General features: G+C 37.4%; 1 protein-coding gene across 9 annotated transcripts in view; it reads right to left on the reverse strand.

Moving 5' to 3' along the window:
• Positions 1 to 7,500, reverse strand: part of MEIS2 (Meis homeobox 2) — a 269,315-nt gene that overhangs the window by 223,193 nt on the left and 38,622 nt on the right. The window lies entirely within an intron of this gene.

Below are 7,500 nucleotides of genomic sequence, written 5' to 3' on the forward strand. Positions count from 1 at the left end.
AGCAGGAAGTTGCAAGTCGCGGTCACATGAGGACCACACTTAATGACCAATGTGGTCCTCTCTTAACGACAACATCAAGACTGCTGGAACTGCCATTGGTAAGTGGCACAATGATGTGTTTTTTTTAATTTACGAGCGTGTCATTTAACAACAGAGTCTTCTGTCCCAATTAGGTCATTAAGCAAGGACTGCCTGTAATGATTATTCTAAATTTAGAAAATGCAGATTAACTTTAATCTATCCAGTTAGATCCACTAGGCAACATTAGAGAACCCCCAAGACAGTCATTTTATTTAATTATGGCACTGTGTTTTACCATGTATTTAAATATTCTGTACCCCTTGGAGGCCTAATAGCCCCCAAACCCTCCCAATAAACAAAGGTTCACTAACCTTTATAAGTGCACACAAAGTTACTCAGTTATACATGATGGTTTGCTTTTGTTAAATTAGATAATTAATTTCTTTAAATGATTGATTCTCCGTTACTCAGTCTGAATTATGATAACTAGATTTACTTTTTATTTGAAATGGACTTGATAAAGGCAGCTTTGAAAACTAGCACGCTGGGAGGAAGTGTCTACCAATGTTACTTATTAACCACACTAAAATGAAAAGGAATTGTCTTGCTCTTCTATAGTTTTCATTTTTAAAGGGAGCCTGAGATTTGTATTAGCCCAAATATTTAAAAGGCATACATTTTAGCTTTATAGTACATCATACAGTTAAGTATTGTGATATAATATGGAAACATCTGTAATAGACATGAAGAAATGTCCACACCATTATATTTGACAGAACTGAATAGGATTAAATTACAATGCTCACCTACATTTCAGATTTGTGATACTACTCATACAGAGTACAACATTTTCTCCCCCCAATCTTTTTTAGATTTTTTGAACTACCCACCAAAGTACACTTATTAGAAAAAAAATCACCAATTTTGCATTTCATATTTCATACATTCTATTGAATTAATATAAGCCAATAAACATGTATATTTCTAAAAGTCATATATATTTCATTGGTATGATTTCTTCGGAGCTTTCCTTGGCGTAAGGATTTCAATATTCAAAAGCAGGGTTATGGACTGTTAAATTAAGCACATGTTTTGCACTGGCATTTTAGTTCCAGCAGGTGCCAAGCTTGGCAATTTAGTATCTACAGTCCTTAACATATGTTTATGTGGCTTCTTCAAATACAGAAGATAAACTGAAAACAAGGTGCTGCATAAAATATTATTTGTTCTCAATTCTGAAAACCTTGAAAAAGGTTATCCAAGAAGAATGACAGTATTCTAGGTACAAATCTGGAATGCAACAGCTGATAATCATGCAGGTAATAATAGGCTATTACCATCATTCACAAAGATGGCCACACATGCAATAGGATGTTTTGCCTGTGTGACCAAAATATTGGTTAGATTTTCACTATTATTAAAAGCATTATTCAAATATACTATAACCACCATGGTTATTAGAAGTTATCTGAAGTATAAATTCACTATTTTTCGTAAATTATGGACTTTCAATAAAACAAACAATTCAAAATTTATCTATGCACTGCAGCAAGATGATTCCTTATCCCCTTCATCAGTGTTGGGAGTATACACTGACACAATCCAGACGTTATTAGCACTGATGATCTAATACAAAAAAAAAAAAAGTCACAACAACCTGTACTGAAACTTAATTTTGGGGGAATAAAGGATAATGCTATTACCAACTTTTTCTGCCCTATATTAAGGTTCATTGAATAGTTACTAAGCTTCTATTGCTGGCAAAGCATTCTAAAGCTGAGAGTTGTAGCATATATTTATTGTAGCATTATATGGTAGCATATTATGTATTGCAAGGCTATAGAGATAATAGTCTTGATCCTAATTGTTGCTCTGGCAATCAGATCCTACCCACAGAGGAATTTCACTCACATGACACTATTTCTAGTAGAGACCTGTCAACTGAAAGTATCCTCCAAAGGACTGAGGAACTCTACCAGAATCATCCCAAAATCATATTACGGCATATTTGAACACAACTGAAAAGTTCTTTACAGTAACTTCCTTCCATCTATATTTGTAATTTGCTTGAGAAAAGTTGTTACTACAGCCCTAGCAATATTTTCTTCTTAAGCCTATAGGATAAAAGCAGTAAAATAGTGAAAGAAAAAAGAAAAATCACACCATTACCTTCCCTACTTCCACTTATGCAATATCAACAGCCATAAAGTCATGTGGTAAACATTGCAATATTTATTCATAGTGTCATACTATTGATGACAACAAGGTAAAATCAATGCAACTAAATATTTCCAGTTGTTTTTCCCAAAATATTAGGCTCTAGATTTTAGATGAAGTTTGAAATATATATTTTTGAAATTTCTCTTTCCATACAATCTCAACTGAAAAGTATCACGCATAATTCAGCTGAAACTGAAAACATTTAAATTCACTGCTCTCCAGCTAAAATAATTGAAACTTAAAAGTTTGCTGATGTCAACAAAGCAAACAATGTTGATGTCAGTTTTAATTCTTAATGAAAGACTTACAAATATATAGTTTTTCAGAATATACAACTGATATAATCCACTACGTACAGGTATTTTGGTTTTGTTTGACTGAGAACAAGTAATGTATTCTAAGGGCATACATATATGCACTTAGAGTTTAAGCTGTTACTAACCTGTAGCCATACCAGCTTAAGAAAATACTGTTCAGACGAAACTCTTTGGCAACAGCTTGCAAGGTATTCAGTCCAGCTACCATATCCTCCCATTGAACAATTCTGCTGTTGCTGTGCTCTCCCACCTTTTTACTCCAGGAAAGCAATTGTCAGATACTTTTTGTCTTATGGGAGGGCCTTACTAGACACATATACTTTTATTTATGTGTATGTGTGCATATAAAATTGAATTTATATATATAAAATTAATGCATCAAAATGCACCTACGTGCAAGCACAAGCAGCTTTAAAATGAAAATTCCTTTTTTACTGTCCAGTTGGACTTTAATGCCCTCTAAACCTACATTTACTTGGAATGATATAATAATACAATGTTTTATTTGCCTTGCAAATAGAAGGCTACTCATTTGAAACCCAGCAGAAACGTATTTATGAGTTTTTTAGTTACAACTTTTCTGTCTGAGCTACATACTTTTCCCTGGTCTTTTTAAAAAAATAAATAAATGCAAATTTGAATGCCATATTCAGAAACCTGCTTGCATGTTCCTCCATCTTTCCAAGCAGCAATATAGTTTTCAACCAATTCTATTGCTTTGTATGTCAAGTCAGGCCATTTTTTTTTGAACCCAGAAACTAACCCAACCTGGAGGGATTTGCAAGAACTGTTCAAGGACTATTCTCACTATCATTCCAATATATATTTGAGAGTTCTGGGGGGGCTGAAAAAGGGAAGGGCTGTCAAGAGATAAAAGACAAGTCCATTGTTATATTATCTTATAAACAGCTACTCAATCTAGATGGCAAAAACTTGTGAATCATTCAGAGACTCCACCTTACAGGTAGTCCTTGAGTTATGACCATTTGTTTAGCAACCATTTGAAGTTATGACGGTGCTGAAAAAAGTGATTCAAAACCAGTCCTCGCACTTACGACTGTCGCAGCATCCCCACAGTCACGTGATCAAAATTCAAGCACTTGGCATCCGGCATTAATTTATGATGGTTCCAGCGTCCTGGGGTCACGTGATTGCCATTTGGACCTTCCCAGCTGGCTTCCAACAAGCAAAATCAATGGGGAACTGTGTGATTCACTTAAAAACCACATGATTCACTTAACCATGGAAACTCGCTTAACGGCTGCCACAAAAAAGTCATAAAATCGGGGGCAGTCATGTGATGCCTTGCTTAACGATGAAATTTCCGGTCCCTATTGTGGTCCTAAGTCAAGGACTACCTGTGTTTAATTCACTATAAAGGAGAATTGGAAACTCCCCCTGCAGTTTCCCAAGATTTTGTATCTACCCTAAGACTAGCATTAAGGATACCCAACTTTTTCTTCCTTGATTTTGCCCACCTGTATGGAACTAGACAGTGTATTTCAGCTTCAACCGTAACCATTTTGTAAATAAGTCATACAACCTAACCCACAGCTCCCTGATATTTTTCTCAATGTCATAATTGTAGGCTCTGAGCATCTGTTAATATGTATGTGGCATTACATCGTATCACTGCAAAATCATATTTACCGTATTGTAATCTTCCATATATTTAGCTGGAAGACTATTCTGTGTTCTCAAAGATTTCCCAATGACTGCAGCAGCTAATCTCACCACCCATTGGTCTTCTGGCTATCTATACACTCAGACAGTTTGCTCAAACCTCACAAAAAGTTTTCTATGTCTTCATGTTGCCTTAGTTTAATCTAACAAGGGACATTAACTATATCCATATGACTCATGGCTGCAAGCAAAGCTATCTTTCTTAAGTTCCTTAAGCAGTTTTAAAAGAACTTGATCCAACCCTCCTCCCTGTCAAATAAAGCTAGGGCTGTCCTTCCTCTCCCCCCACCCAATAATGAACCAAATTCCTCTTCATAAGAATCAGAACTGTGAGCAGGAAAAGAATCCAATCCTCCTCCATGCCTGTTTCAGAAGTAATCAGTGCTTCAGCCAATCGCCTCGTATAGGCACAAGTACAGGATTTCTCCTCTTTCTCCAGGTTGAGAAATCACAGGAAATCAACAATGTCCACTTCAGGGTTTATACAGACGTCAAAGCTACAGAGGTGGCAGTCTTGTCACATATCCTCATACGTTATACTTCTACTTCAAGTGACTAGAAAAACAATGAAATGGTGCATGACTGAACTTATTTTCTTAAAAAAGGAACAAGCAGCCCAGAGAAAAGTAGCCAGCTCCTGGAAAAAAAAATAGTAATGAAAAAGCCTACACATTTTCAACCAGCAACATTCTATTTGCATGCCAAAAGTTATAACCATAATGCTACTCTAGACTTCCTGATAAATGTAGTTTTAGACAATATTAGAACTCATGGCAAACATTGACTGAATTGAGGGCACATTCCTTTCTCTGAGAAGTAATTAGAGAACTACTGGTGTTAACCTGTAACAAAATTAAGCACATAAGCCAAATGGACAGTAGCCCTTAAGGGGTTACATATGGGGAGAAGGAGTATTTTAAAACTGCAATAGCAAAACACACCTGAAGGTGAGCCAGCTTAGTGTAGTGGTGAAGGTGCTGGCCTAGAAACCAGGAGGCTGTGAGTTCTAGGTCTCCCTTAGGCATGAAAGCCAGCTGGGTAACTTTGGACCAGTCACTCTCTCTCAGCCCAACCCACTTCACATGATTGTTGTTGTGGGAAAAATAAGAGGCAAGAGTATTAGGTAAATTCACCCACCCACTTGAGTTGACCCCCCCATATATAAAGGTGGGATAAAAATATAACAACAACAACAACCCCCAGTGAGGCACTACCTTGACTTGGATGTGGGGCTTGCATGCTCTGAGGAGAATGAGAGCTACCATACGAGACCGGTCTCATCAGAGGAGCCAAACGAAGAGCGTCTCTCCCATAAACAATATGGTGAGACGTAATTTACAGAAACCCATACCGGACTGATCGTCACCCAGGTCAACAAGACGGCACTAGGTGTGCTATTTCCTGGACATCTGGTGACAAATGGGCTACAGGACTCAGGACTGTTGGCTGAGCAACCAGGGCCAGCAGCTGCCGAACTACTGGAAGAAAAGTTGTCTACCCATCACAAATATACAAAGACTGAAAACAAAGAAATAATGATCTGCTATTACAAATCAAGTCCAAAGAAAAGAGGATATATGAAAAGAATGCACCACTTCTGGAAAGAACAACATCCAGAATCAGAAATAACAGAACAGAAGCTAGCAGTTCAACTTCAATTTATAACACAAAATAAAGAACAAAGTCCTCTAACTAAAAAACATGAGGAACTGAAACAAAGAAAAACTGAGCATCTAGAACATCACAAAAACAACAAAATAAGGTTGACTGCATTGAAGCTTGTTACAAAAAAGCACCTAGCACAAGTATTAAACAATGGCAATACTATAATAGCAAATATAAGCACCAGCTCACAAACCAACTGATGTACAGCACAGCTGCAGTTATAACTGAATACCTTGGATGCAAAATCAACAAACAAGAAAAAAAGCCAAACAGTGCACCACCAAAATGGAAGATCAGGTTGGAAAATAAGATCAACATGCTAAGATCAGATGCAAGCAAGCTACAACAGATGAAGGAAAAGAAGCTGAAGAACAAGACCAAAGAATACCTGATTAAGAAATATCACCTAGAAACAAGGAAGATCAAGGAAGCACTGGAAATAATAAAGCAGCAAATAATAACAACTGCAATAGGAGGGGAATGAGTACAGAGTGATGACACCTATTCCTGCTCTTCAAAAGGTAATTATTTTTCATCAATGCTGGACCAAGTACTGGAGCCACTGCTTTCCTTCCATTATTCACTTAAACTAAAGTGGACTCTTTAAATAATGGTAATAGTATTTTTCACAGCTCATATTTAATAAGTAGTTTTCAAAGAGGCCAGTAGCGTATGGCCTAATTCATTTGTCCTGCTTATATTAAGATGGGTGCCCTAGTTTACAAAAATTTAAATTATCAGCCTGCTTAGAATACACTTCTTAATTTTAAACAAATATGCTCACTTTTAAGGCACATGAATGATGTAAATTATTAACATTTCCATTAACATGTCCAGAATGCGGCAGTGTGAGCAGTAATGGGCATGCCTCAGTATGCCCATGTAACACCTCAGCTTAGCAAGCTGCGCTGGTTACTGGTTTGCTTCCGGTGTAATTCAAGGTGCTGGTTGTTATCTATAAAGCCCTACATAGCATCAGACCTGGTTACTTGAGGGACCTCCTGCCTCCCATAGCATCTGCCCAGCTGATTCAATCCTGCAGATTGGTGTGCTCCAGGTTCCTTTGATTACACAATGTTATCTCTCGGGACCCTGGAAGCATACTTTTTTTGTAGCAGTGCCTGCCATCTGGAATGCAGTTCCCCCCAAGATCTGGATGGCCCCAACTCTGCTATTATTTAGAAGAGTAGTGAAAACCCTGCTCTTCACCCAGGCCTTTGGTGAGGAAGACTGAGACCCTTTGCTTGATTCAGTCATGCTTGCCATCTTTTATCTTTAACGTTTTAGTGATTTTATTATAATTTGTTTGATTGATGTGAGCTGCTCAGAGTCACTGAGAATTGGGCAGCATACAAGTTTAATATATTATTATCTATATACTACTAAAACTCTTGAGTCTGTAATCTTCAAATGGGTGAAACGGTACTTCATAGGGCAACAATTTTTGAACCAAGGTACCTCAAATGGGCTAATTTACAGAATGCATTCCAAATCCAGGACCCATTACTCCCATGGGATTGAAATTTGGGGAATCTGTGGCTGTTTCAGCACTCTTGTGCTGCTGCACCACCATGGTCAGCCCAGGTCATGTGAT

The sequence above is a fragment of the Python bivittatus genome, unplaced genomic scaffold (assembly GCF_059951505.1).
Source record: "Python bivittatus isolate LINGU-HERP-01145 unplaced genomic scaffold, Pbiv_v1 ctg000480_np1212, whole genome shotgun sequence".
NCBI classification, from domain to species: domain Eukaryota; kingdom Metazoa; phylum Chordata; class Lepidosauria; order Squamata; family Pythonidae; genus Python; species Python bivittatus.